General features: G+C 47.0%; 1 protein-coding gene across 1 annotated transcript in view; it reads right to left on the bottom strand.

Annotated features, from left to right (window-relative positions):
- Positions 1–9,826, bottom strand: part of LOC136387190 (apolipoprotein L6-like) — a 64,907-nt gene extending 55,081 nt beyond the window's left edge. The window contains exon 1 of the mRNA XM_066358292.1: positions 9,703–9,826. The gene's annotated coding sequence lies outside the window, so the exon portion shown is untranslated. The remainder of the gene's footprint in view (positions 1–9,702) is intronic.
- Between the last annotated feature and the right edge of the window lie 3,966 nt (positions 9,827–13,792).

The raw sequence follows: 13,792 nt of genomic DNA, 5'->3' as shown, positions 1-13,792 counted from the left end.
TGTAGTGAGATGGAGAAAATGTTAGGCTCCAGAGCTCAGAGAGGCTGGGGCAGGCCTGGCAGCTGGACCGGCCGGTTCTCCATGAGCAAAGCAGGCAGGGAGGGCACCGGGCTCTGTCCTTGGGAGGCATATTTTGAGGCTAGAGGAAAGAACCTGGGGATGGAGGAGTGTGGGGCTGGGGAGCAGTCAGAGGGGACAGAGAGCAAGGACTGGCGAGGTGTGGGACTGCAGCAGAACAGAGGAAATGGGGCTGGTTGGTCATTGCTGCCAGATGTGACTTTGTCAGTAAGTATGATGTTGCCACCTCTTTCTGTCCATGTGTCTGGATTATCCAACAGGACCATGAGGAAGTGCTGGCCGGGGAGGTCCATGGTGGCACCTGAGAATCAGGCTGCTGGGTGCCCCTCACTACTTAGCAGATTCTCATTCTAGATCCTACAATTCCATGGGAAGGAAGGCAAGTGTCTGGCTTGACAGAGAACTACCCATACTCACCGCTCATCTCTGCTCTGCTGGCTAGTGGCAGGTGAACTTAGGGAGGCCCGGAGTCTTTTGGGAGAGGGGGAGTGGGTCCCTCGCTCCTTCCATGTCTGTGGCCAGCACTGTGCTTTTTTTCTCATGAAGAGACCAGACCCTGTAGCCCCTGCCAGCAGCTTGGCCCCCAGAGCTGGCCCGTTGACCTGTGCCCAGGCTGCCACAGGGAGGCCATCATGCATTAAAAGAAATGGTCAAACAACAGGATTCTGTCTTGGACAGGCCCTGATCTTAGGTTACTTTATTAAGGCCAGAGAGGCCTCTTTTGTCCTACCGTCCTGAGCAGCACCAAGTGTACATGGCATCAGACTGGTCATGATGTCCACCAGCCTTTTTTCTTAGAAGTTCTTAAACCAGGTTTGGCTTGACATGGCCTGTGGCCATTTCCTAGCTGTGGACCTGTCATGAGCTAGGGAGCATCCCAGAAGGAGTTCCACACATGTTTGTGTCTTTCCACAATGCCAGGTTTATTAGAGGGGACCTCCCCAGTAAGCCGATAGAGCCACATGCAGGATCACACCGAGGAGAGCAGAGTGAGCATCCATCACAAAGCCCTGGTCACTGGTGGCACCAGCAGAGGAGAGGTGGGCGTCAGTCTCAAGCCAGGCGACTGCAGTGGTGGCATGTGTCCAGTGGAGTGGAAGTCTGGCGGGGCTCCGAGCATGACCTGTGGTACAGCCAAGCTCCAGTGTTGGGTGGTCAGAGATTTGAGTTCTTACAGCTCACCGGGAATGCAGGTTCCACTCACATCAGCATCTGGATGGAGTCCTTATCCAAGTGTCGAGACTGGTGGTTTTGGGCATTCCAGATTCCTCCCAAGGGTGATCCAGTACACCCATTGCCTCAGTCCTGATATAGCACATGACATAACTGTGATGGCCAACAGTGACTCCATGTTGCATTGTCAAAGGTGTCCAGAAAGTTTACTCTGCTCTTGCTCTGCACAGGCCCTGAGCTGTGATTTGTACACTGAAGACCAAAGCCCTGCGCTAAATGGTACTAGTAAGAAGAGAGAATCTCTGGCAAGGAAAAGCTTGGGGCTAAAAGTCATATTAATTTGATCACAGTGGGTGATTGACTTTATCTTGTAGCCTGAGCTTATTATGGTCAGTGGCTCCCACAGATCACGCATGATGACGCCAGCCGTCTCTCCAGATCTTACTGTGGGCTCTGTGATCAGGGCTTTATGAGCTTAGCTTAATCCTTTTAATAACTCCATGAGGTCAGCCTGCTGCTGTCCCTGTCTTACCAGTAAGAGTACTAAAACTAGGAGAAGTAACACCCAAGTCCACACATTCGGCCATTGGTAGAGCTGAGGCCAGAGCCCAGTGGCTGGGTTCTGAGGCCAGAATCCGAACTGCTGTGCTCTTCAGACTCTAAGACCCGAGGATTTAGAGTCAGATTTGTCAGTTTAAATCCTATGCAATGTTTTCTGGCTGTCTCCAAAGAGGACAGGCGTCCTCTCCTTGAAAAAAAGCAGCCCCAAGGTCAGGAGGAACCTTGTTCCTCTCTGTTGTTTCCTGGGCTGCCTCTGGTCTCTGTGGACAAGGAGAAGGGAGCATGGACTTCAAGAGCTGAATGACGTGGACTCTTCCCAGAGCCAGGCATGCAGCCTGCGGGAAAGAACACGCCTCCCACGAGTTGGTTCTCAGCCATTCTGTGCAGAAGGGGCATGCTCCCCACACCCAGACGGTCTCCAGATGGTTTCTATAGAAGACATTCTCAGAAAAAGTGCAGACCTGGGCAGTATGGGCTGGGACGGAGATCCCGCCCAGCGTGGGGAGAGCCAGTACCTTGGCTCCCCGTGGGGTCTCGAGCAATCCCCTTCTGCTCTGCACCTGCATTTCTCCATCTGTCGTGGGTTGACTGGTGACCCCAAAAGGCTGCTTTCAAGTCCTCATCCTCAGCACCTGTGAATGTGATGTTATTTGGAAAGTATTTTTGCCAATGTAACCAAGGATCTCAAGATGAGAACATCATGGATTGAGGATGGGCCTAAAATCTAACGAGAGTGCCCTTTAAAGACACCAAAAAGGAGACACACAGAGGATAGTCCATGTGAAGATGGGCGTGGTGACTGAAGTGGTGCAGCCACAAACCAAGGGTATGTTTCCCTCAAGGCACTGCAGCTAAGCCAGCAATAGAATGGGACTCTAGACCCCCCGGGGAGGAGGAGCTAAGTGTTTTTCATCTCGTAAGTTGTGCCCTTTACAGTTTACAAAGCTTCTCCATCCATTATCTACCTGGTCCCAAGTGCTAGGCATTTCCTTATCCAACAAATATCGATCAAGCACCTCCTGCTTAGGGTGGTTGGGATGACTGAATGCACCTGGGCATAGAAAGGACTCAGAGCCAGGCCAGCAGTGTGTGCTTGTGGTGTGGTACAACTGTTATTATTAGCACGAACTTGGCCTTATACAGTGGTACCTTGAGATACGAGCAGACCAACATATGAATTTTTTTTTTAAGATACGAGATGTGACTCGGTTTGTATTTTTGTTCGAGATCCGAGTGAAATTCTGAGATACGGGAAGCTGCAACTCGTTGGTGCGTTGGCGCACGGGTCCAGTATCGGCAGCACAACACCAGCCTCTCGTTCTTTCTCACGTGTTACCCGCAGAATCAAGCCGAATCTCATGTGCTGGGCTCGTTCTTGCATCATTTTTGCACTTTTTACTAACTTTTTTGTATGCTATCATGAGGCCGAAGAAAGTGAGTGTAAAGGACAGTGGTGAGAAGAAGAAGAGAATGATGTTGATAGAAGTAAAGCAAGAAATAATAGAAAAACATGAGTGTGGTATACGAGTGATTGAACTGGCAAGGCTGTACGACCACAATACATCTACAATTTGTACCATCCTTAAACAAAAGGATGCCATCAAGAGTGCAAATCCAGCAAAAGGAACTACAATTCTGTCCCAATTAAGGACAAATATTCATGAAGAAATGGAGAAGCTTCTGCTGGTGTGGGTGAAAAAGAAAGAGCTGGCAGGAGATACAGTGACGGAGACTGTAATATGCGAAAAGGCATATATTATTTACGGTAACTTGAAGAAGAAAGAACCATCAACCTCAAAAGAGGCAGCAGAAGATACATTTAAGGCAAGTCACGGCTGGTTTGAAAATTTCAAGAAGAGATCTGGCATCCACTCAGTGGTGAGGCATGGTGAAGCTGCGAGTGCTGACGTTAAGGCAGCTGAGGAGTACATCACACGTTTTGCCGCAATTATCGCAAAGGAAGGCTACATCCCCCAACAAGTGTTCAAATGTGACGAAACAGGATTGTTTTGGAAAAAAATGCCCCAGACGACTTTCATCACCACAGAGAAGAAGCTGCCAGGCCATAAACCCATGAAGGACCGGCTGATCCTTGCATTGTGTGCAAATGCTAGCAGTGACTGTAAAGTAAAGCCACTGCTAGTAAATCATTCTGAAAATCCTCAAGCCTTTAAGACTCACAAGATTCTTAAAGAAAAACTGCAGGTTATGTGGCACGCCAATGCTAGGGCAGTGGGTTACGTGGCAGTTTTTCATCAAATGGGTAAATCTCGTCTTTGGTCCTGCAGTGAAGAAATATCTTCAAGAAAATAAACTCCCGATGAAAGCATTACTAATCCTTGAAAATGCTCCAGCCCACCCACCTGGTCTTGAAGATGACATTCTCGATCCTGCTGATCCATAGGTTGCAAGACTGTCATTTCCAACTTTAAAAAGCTTTACACAAAGCACTTGTCCTGCCGCTGCTTTGAGGTGACTGAGAATACAAATCTAACCTTTTGAGAGTTTTGGAAAGATCACTACAACATCATGATATGTTTATACATTACTTGACTTGGCACGGCAAGAAGTTACAAGAAGAACCTTGAACTCGGCACGGAAAAAGTTATGGCCTGATGTTGTTTCAGACAAGGACTTCGAAGGATTCGAACCAGAGACTGAGAGCAAAGTAGAGTGTTGGAGGAGATTGTGTCCCTCGAAAGTCAATGGGTCTGGAGGTAGATGAGGGTGACATAAATGAGCTCATCGAGGAACATGAGGAGGAACTCTCAACTGAGCAGTTGAAGGAGCTACAGATGATGCAACATACGGAGCTTCTGCAAGAGATTAGTAGTGAGGAGGAGGTAGAGTCCGAGGAAGTGATTTCTACAAGTGAAATTAAAGACATGCTGGCAATGTGGGAGAAGCTTTCAAGTTTCACTGAAAAGAAACACCCAGAAAGTTTCAACTGGTCATGCTTCAGCACTTTTTAATGACACTTGTTTGTCACATTTCCGTAACATTTTAAAAAGCAAACCTCTTTGGATAGATTTTTATTCAAAAGTCCTGCAAGTGAAAGTGCCGAAAGTGCAGCCAAAAAGGCAAAAACAGGTGATGATTAAATGAAAAATACGTAATGTTAAGCTTAGGTTAAGTTTAAAGTTAAGAAAGTGCCTGCATCCCTTCCTCCCTCCCTCCTCCTCTGCCATTCACCTCCGTTAGCCGCACTCGTCTGTCTCCAAGGTAAGAATACAGTACTAAATTACACCTTTTTTTTAGACAGAGAGAGTCAGAGAGAGGGACAGATAGGGACAGACAGACAGGAAGGGAGAGAGATGAGAAACATCAATTCTTCGTTGCAGTTCCTTAGTTGTTCATTGATTGATTTCTCATATGTGCCTTGACCGGGGCGGGGGGGGGGGGGAGTTGCTACAGCAGACTGAATGATCCCTTGCTCAAGAGCCAGCAACCTTGGGCTCAAGCTGGTGAGCCTTGCTCAAACCTGATGAACCCGCACTCAAGCTGGCAACCTCGAGGTCTCGAACCTGGGTCCTCTGCATCCCAGTCCCACACTATATCCACTGCGCCACCGCCTGGTAAGGCAACACTTTTTTCTTTTACTTCATATATTTTGTTATGCATCGGTAAAGTATACATGTGTGTTTCTTAATTAAAAATATGTCTTTTTTCATAATTTAGGATGGTTTGGGGATGTTTCACAGGGCTGGAACGGATTAAATTTATTTCAGTTACTTTAAATGGGAGAAATTTGTTTGATATACAAGTTGACTGACTTACGAGCTCAGTTACAGAACGAATTAAACTTGTATCTCAAGGTACCACTGTACCAGGCAATGGAAATACAAGATGGCTATGGGACCTGTTCTTATGGACCGTACCCATTAATTGTGTAACTGAGTAAAATAACCCACAGATTCCACTGCCTGCCGTGACACAAAAAGCCAATACTCATGACACAGGAGCTGGTGGGAAGGAAAGAGGTTCATTCAAGTGACAGCCACCTGAGAAGATGGGGGGACTCCTGTGCTCAAAAACCCATCTTAACAGCTCAAACGCCTTGGCCAGATTATATAGGGAATTGGGGGGATTCAGGAGAGAGAGAATTTCTAGGGGGAGGGCGGGTGGGCCGTTTCTCTTGAGAGAGAGAAGTTCTTCATCTTTATGGCTGCCTGGGCTTCCACTGTCCTCTCAGCCTTATTGGAGAGTCAAAGCTGTGAGCCTCAGCGTGGTGGGAGAGAGGGGAGAGGGCCCGAGGGTTCCTTCTCCCTCCGAGGTTAACTCTTGATGTGTGTCAGCTGGAGGCCTGTGGTTCTTTGCCAGCATTAACATTCCTTATTCCGGGAGGGGAACAGGAAGGCAAACTGTAACAAAAACTCATCCAGAGGTAAAAGCATAGGATTGACTACATACTTTTAATTTGCTACAGAATATATAGCTCTGATTACTAGGTCAGTAATATTAAATGATAGTTGCAGTCAGAATGACAAGCTGGGTTTAGTATTTACTGAGATTAACATAGGTGGCTTTGTATAAATTCTTTTATAGGCTTTACTTTATGAGTATATCCTTGTTTTAATTCTATAGCTAGTCAGACTAATATCAGTAATATAGCATATTCAGTCTCCATTACAATTGTATAACAGGGTCAAAATATAACTGTTTCAACTCATATATATTTTTTAAAAAGGTGGTTTCTTTTTTTAAAATGTGATTTCTTTATTAGCTATAACTGAGATGAATAGTCCACACATATATTTAGTGCTTACTCTGTGTCAGGCATAGTTTTAGGTATTTTGCCTTGTTTGTATTTCACCACACCCTATGAAGCAGGTACTGTTATGATTGCCATTTGACAGATAAAAAAACTGAGGCATGGGGAGGTTAAGTTACTTGCTGGAAGTCACACCGCTAGCGAACAGTGAATCCATACTTCAAACCCAGTAGTCTAGCTCCAGAATCCACCATACTACATTGCCTTTTATTTATACACACCCTGTTGGTCAAATAAGTTTGTAAATATGATATATATGTTTACTCGCTTACAGTTTGCATTGGGTGTGGGGGACAGGCTGTAAGCAGGCAGGTTTGTTATACCCTAAGGCTTAGTTTTAAGACTAAGCCTTTACCACCCTAAGTGACTTTGTATCAGAGACTTCCTTGTTTGTATATTGGATTAAATGTTTTGATTTCTATAGTATAAAATGGGGCAGACCAGGAGCTTGCTCTCTCTCGATTCCTGAGATTAGCATTAGAGGAGAGAGCAGAGAAAGGAGAGCAGAGAAAGGCCACGTGGAGGAGAGAAGCAGCCTAGATGGCGGAGTGCTGAAGGAGAAGCCAGTTTGTGCAGAGTTTGTGCAGAGAGAAGGAGATGGGGAACAGAGGTGAATAAGGCTGGTGAGGTAGAAACCTTTGATTCTAGGAAACTCTGATAAGTCAGTGGCTTTGAGAGCCCTGAATGGAAAGGGAAGTGTTTTCCCACTGTGTGTATTTCTTGCCCACCAGGTGCAAGCTAGGATAAAGATGATGGCCCACCAGTTCTAGGCTCTGTTGTTTCATTACCGTCTGTCCGAATCAAATGTGAACCTTCATGGGCCAGGCAGCTGTGATGGTGGCCGTGGCTACTGGCTTTACACACCCTCACTGCTATGTATATGTGCAGGGTGGGAGGGAGGTTAGATAAGCCAGTTCAGGGGAACTCAGTCTTTCCTGGTGTAAAGCCAGTAGCCACAGCCACCATCATAGCTGCCTGGTCCGTGCAGGTTCCCATTTGATTCAGACAGACAGTAATGAAACAACAGAGCCAAGAACTGGTGGGCCATTACCTTTAATCCTAGCTCGCACCTGGCGGGTGAGAAATACACACAGTGGGAAAACACTTCCCTTTCCATCCAGGGCTTCTAAAGCCACTGACTCATCCGAGTATTCCTAGAATGAAAGGTTTCTACCTCACCAGCCTTATTCACCTCTGTTCCCCATCTCCTTCTCTCTACACAAACTCTGCACAAACTGGCTTCTCTTTCAGCACTCAGCCATCTTGGCTGCTTCTCCTTGCAATGCTAATTTCAGAAAACAAGAGAGAGAGCCCCTGGTCTCCCTTATTTTATAGTGTAAAAATTAAAGCCTTTAATCCAATATACAAACAAGGAAGTCTCTGATACAAAGCCACTTATCTGAGGCATAATGGGATTCCTCATGAGAGTGCACCACCCCACATCATGCAACAGTGAAGGGTGTGGGGAAAAGCTTAATGTTGAGAAGATCTTAGTATTAAAAGGGTGGGAAAGGCTTAGTCTTAAAACTAAGCCTTAGGCTATAAGGACCCTGCCTGCTTACAGCCTGTCTCCCACACCCAATGCAAACTATAAACAAGCAAACATATACCATATTTGCAAACTTATTTGACCCACACCTGGTAAGCACTCAGGAGCTCAGAGTCTCCCCCACACCCCTAACCACCACCACACTTTCTGCTCTCCGAGATGGTGCCTGGTGGGTGTATGGAGGAGAGGGAAGATGGGGATGGGACCTTGGATTGAGCCTGCAGAATAATACATAGTTTTTTAAATGTGTAACCATTACTGTGAACACTGCCCCAGAGGCAAACTAAGGGAGTCTATGACCTTCGTCTATGGCTGCTCTGAAGAAGGGTCTGGCAAGGCGGAGAGGAGACCACTCCAGGTTAAGGTGGTTTGAGAGAGGCTGTCCGGGAAGTTGGGCCAAACTGCCCTCACCTCCGTCCTGCTGCCAAGGTAAGAAACCTGGAGGTGCTGCTCCCAGAGGCCAAAGCAGAGGTCCTGGGACAGCCCACAGCATGAGCTCCAACTCTGAGCCCCCACTCCCAGCCCAAATAGGGAGGCCAGAGATTCCCCAGAGAGGCAAGTCCTGGTTGCCACATGAGATGGAACAATTGTTTGCCTTTGGCTTCTCAATGCTGAGTCGTGTGACTAATTTTAACTGACCCTGCTGATCCATCCCAGATGGCCGGGAACCCCCTCCCCCAGCCCCACCCCAAGGCGAAACCACAGCCACTCCTCCTCAGGGCCAGCAGAAGAGCTGCCAAATTCTTAAGTTCAAAGTCATTCCCGATCTGCATTCCAACCTCATCCATTACCAATCTGCTTCACAAAACTTCTGACCCCACCAAACTGATCTCAGGTTATCCTGGCTATTCCATATACGTATATTCCTGCTTCCCTAGCTCTGACTGTCTTTCAAATCCCTGTTCCAACATGCACTTTTTGAGGATGGTTTTCTAATCATCATAGACCTGGACCAACCGGTGTGATTGCCTTCCCCCAGCCCGTTTCACCTGTCCCTCTCCCCACCTGCCAAACAGGTAACCAGTGGTGATAAATTGACCTGGAGAATGAGGGTCTGGAGAGCTTTAACAAATATGGTGCTCTGTGGGTAGATATTAAGACATTATTTGTATGAGTGTTTTATTCTCACCTCCTCTTTCTCATCTGTCCATGAGATTATAAAACATTTTATTCACACATATTCCTCTCTCCTCTGTGCCTGTGGGATAGGAAGGGATCCAAGGTCTTTGAATTCCTTTGGGACAGAACTGGGTCCCTGAATCACTGTATGGAGCAAAGCCTGGCCCTGAGCTTGCATTGGATGAGGAGTAAATGAGAACCAAACATATGAAGCCACTGTTAAGAACTAACCAGGCAGAAAAAGAAAAATATCATATTGTAAGGTGGGTGGATAATGGGGAAAGCTCAGGTCCTGGAACTTTGGCTAGGACCGCCCACAACCAAACGCGCCAAAAGAAACTTCCCAGGAGCCCTTTGGAGAAAAGTGACCATCTGCCAGCCAGTGAGATTTCACCACGTCATATTAGCTTGACCACCTTAGGAACCTTTTAAATATCTCCCATTGCCTGACCTGTGGTGGCGCAGTGGGATAAAGCATCGACCTGGAACACTGAGGTTGCCGGTTCGAAACCCTGGGCTTGCCTGGTCAAGGCACATATGGGAGTTGATGCTTCCTGCTCCTCCTCCTTCTCTCTCTCTCTCTATCTCTCACTCCTCTCTCTTTAAAAATCAATAAATAAAATAAAAAAAAAAAGTACTGGTGCCTGGGTTCCACCCTCACCATTAAAATATATATATATATATATATAAAAAATAATAAAAATAAATATCTCCCACATGGGGCACCACTTGCGACTTCCCTGGCCTCCATCTTTCCTCGGGACCATTGGGCGGGAAGCGCACTCTGTACTCAATAAAGCCTTTTATTATTCCACACCTTGAGGCTCCGGCCCCCTCCCTTCCTTCTCGGCGGGGAAAAATACCTTACACATATGACCTCACTCATTTGAGGAATCCAATGAACAATGTGAACTGAGGAATGGAATTGAGACAGAGGCAGGATCAAAGGGACCAGAGGAAAAGAGAACAGAGGGAAAAGGGATGATAGGATGGGATAAACCTGAAGGGAAGGGAGGTGGGTACTATGGGGAAGGGGCAAGGGAGATGTTGAGGGGAATACAGGGAAGGGGAGGATGCATTTGGGGGGACACTAGAATCTATGTAAACACAATAAATTAAAATCAATAAAAAAAAAGAACTAACCAGTCCCCAAGATTTGGAGGGTTATTTGTCACAGCAGCTAGTGCTCTCCTCATACACTAATGTATCTGCTTGTCCTCACCCTCACCTAGAATATAGAAGTCCTTAATATTGATCCTCTCTTCCCCCATGGCTTCCCACTCCTCCACCTCTGAACACAGACCTGAGCCATCACTGTCCCACTGATCGTTTCTCAGAACTCCTCCACCATCCTGGGACGTTTCTTTCTCCATTTCCTCTTTCCCTTCCCAGCTCTTAATGTTGGGGTGCTCTCCTGGCTCCTTCACTCAACTTCCTGTCCTAGGTGACCTCTGCTACTTCCTCTACACTAACTCAATCTCTGACCCTGTGCAGTTTGGTAAACTGAGGCTTCTCCAAATTGCCAGGGACGTTCAAGGTGTTCTACGCCACAACTCTGAGTGCAGGCCACCCCTCTCTCGGTAGAATCAGGTCAGCGCCTCCATTCCCAAGGAATAACTCCACGTCTCGCTAATGGGAAGACTGGGAGAATCTCCTGTGGGCCACATGGGTTTTGAGAAAGAAATTAGTCTTTGCTACGGTGATTTTAGACAGAGGAGAGAAAACCCAACCGGCATCTGTCTTGTGGGGCCCTTTCCTACTTTGTGTCTCTGCTTCCATGGTCCCCTCCTGGGGAGTGTAGCTGATGGCCTTATCCTTGGAGGGGCTTTCAGGAGCTAAGACCCGGGAAGGGAGGAGGTTTTAGGAGCGGGGTGGCGGTGTGGGTACAGGGAAGGCATATAGCTGTCCATGTTGGGAGAGAGGATGCAGGAAGGAGGTTGGGGGGCTGCCCTCCCTGTTCCCCCTGCAAGGTGGGGCTCCTCTCTGTGCCCTGCCCACCAGAGGTATCCTCACCTTGTGCCATCCCCATGCCCACACAGCTGCCTTGGAGAAAGCCAGGGTGTGGCCTTCCTCAGGACAGGGGAGCAGGCACCCCTCTGCTGGTGGCAGGAGCCCTGCGAACATTAAGGTGGGGACTGGAGACAATGTAGAAGCTAGAGAAACCTGGCCACTTTACGCTTCCTCGCCAGAAGACAGTGCAAGCCTCGTGGGTAACCTTTCACCTGCTAGACCCATGTCCCGCAAACCCACCAGGTGCTACTATGCAGAGGGAGACTTGTCCCCTCCCACCTTAGTAAATGGCGTCACCCAGTCTCCCAGCCAGAACTCACTCCCGGCTCCCCAGCCTCTCCTGCAGGGCCCGTTCCCCCTTCTCTTTGTCCCTCTGCCCTCCTCCACCCCAGGCTTGGGGCCACAGCAGGCTCTAAAGGTCCCCCCTACCCAAACCAAACAAAACATCAGGACAGAGGTTGCCTCTGAGAGGTGGTGGGGTGGGGATTAGCCCGGAAGAGGCACGTAAGAACTTTTTGGGGTGATGCTATGCTCTGTTTCATGACAGGGGGTTTGGGTTAGGCAGGTGTATAAATTTGTCAAAATGCAGCAAATGTACGCTTCAGACTTGTGCCTTGCATTGGTGGAAGTTTGACATCAAAAAAGAAAAATGCAAATATCGAACTCTCATTAAGAACAGGCATGCTTTGGTATTTGGGAGGAAGTGGTCAGACAGATGTCTGCAATTACTTTGAAATGCCACAAAAATAAGAAAGACTGATGGCTGCATGGGGGAATGGGTAGATATGTGATAAAACTAGTAGGTCAGTGGTAGACTTTAGGAGGTGAGTATATGGTGTTCACTCTGAAACTCTTCCAACTTTGCTGCATGTGTGAAAATTGGTATAGTAAAATATTGCAGAGGACTGCCTCCTGCATCCAGACTTGTCCCCTCCTCCACTACGTTATTCCCATCTGCACATAGGGTGGGTTCCAGGACAGCAAATCAGACAATGGCCCTTCCCTGCTTGAAACCCAGCAGTGCTCCTTAACTCCCATGCCTGCCCCCGACCCCCAGCCGACTGTCCCTGGTTGGCCTCAGTTTACTTCTCTGGCTGCATCTTCCCTCACTCTCTCCGTCACTTTTCCACCACAGAAAACACCAAAATGTTCGTACTTCTCTGCATATATCATGCTTTTCCAACTCCTGCAGCAGAAATTTCTAGTTTACATTCAATTTACCTTCTTTCTAAGTAATAGAACTTCCTTTTTTTTTCAGTTTTCATTTCTTTTTTAAAATTTATTTATTTTTATTGAGGTAACATTGGTTAATAACATTAAGTAAGTTTCAAGTATGCACCATTGTAATTCGATATCAGTATACACTTGAGCATTATTCTCCACCAAAAGTCTAGTGTCCACTCGTCACCATGTATTTGAACCCCTTTACCCCTTTTGTCCTGCCCCTACCCTCTTACCCTCTGGTGACCGCCAATCTGTTACCTATCTATGGGTTTGTTTTTATTTTGTTTTGTTTAGAACTCCCCATTTTAATCTGGGAATATGGCCATATGACGATAAACACTGCATTTCCTGGCTTCCCTTGGAGAGAGGTGTAGCCACGTGATGTGCAGTGAGTGGAAGTATTGATTACAACTTCCAGAGAGTGTCCCTAAAGATAGGGGACACAACCTTCTTCACTCTTTTTGCTTTCCTGCTGGTGGGAATGATGACATGATAGCTGGAGCTCAAGCAGCCACCTTGGATCAAGAGGTGAAGGCCATGTGTGCAATACGGCAGAGCTTTAAAGTAGACTGAGGCTGTGGTGCTGACATTGTTGTGTATCATACCAGTCCTGGACCACTACCTCTGGACTTCTGTATGAAAGAGAAACAAATATTCACCATTGATGCTATGTTATTTTGGATTTTATGTCACCCACAACCAAATCTAGTTTCCCACAACAACTTCCACATCCTTAAATGCATGGAATATCCTTTCCTCATTTTGCTCCTAATAAATCATTATCGATCCTTCAAATTCCTACTCAGGCATTACCTTCTCTGCAATGTTGCTTGGTGGAATTAATCATTTCTTCCTTTATGATTCCTTTGTACCTTGTATCACAGTAAGCAATTATTGAGCACTTTACGTGTACTAAGCACCACGCTGAGTCCTGTACATGCACTCCTTATGATGACATTTGGATAGATAGGTAATTATTTTCAAAGCTGCCATTTTACAGAAAAAAAAAAAAAAAAGAGACAAAAGCCCTGGAAAGTTGTAATACTTTCCTTGGATCATAAAAGTAACATGTGGTGAGCCACGCATCTAACACAAGTGTCTGGCTCCGAAGCCTTTAACTCTATATGCAGCGGCCTCTGTGACTGTCCTTATCACGAAGTGCTGTAGCATCTGTTTACACACCCCTCCCTCCGGTCAGCCGCTGACGCTCGGGGACTGTGTGGCGCTCACCTTGGTCTCCCCAGAGCCCAGCGCAGAGCCTGGAAGCAGGTGGGCACGAGTGTCTGTAGAACTGAACAGTCAGTTCC

Source organism: Saccopteryx leptura, chromosome 1 (assembly GCF_036850995.1).
Source record: "Saccopteryx leptura isolate mSacLep1 chromosome 1, mSacLep1_pri_phased_curated, whole genome shotgun sequence".
Taxonomy (NCBI): domain Eukaryota; kingdom Metazoa; phylum Chordata; class Mammalia; order Chiroptera; family Emballonuridae; genus Saccopteryx; species Saccopteryx leptura.
Note: the sequence above shows the minus strand (reverse complement) of the source record. Positions and strands in the feature narration are given on the sequence as shown.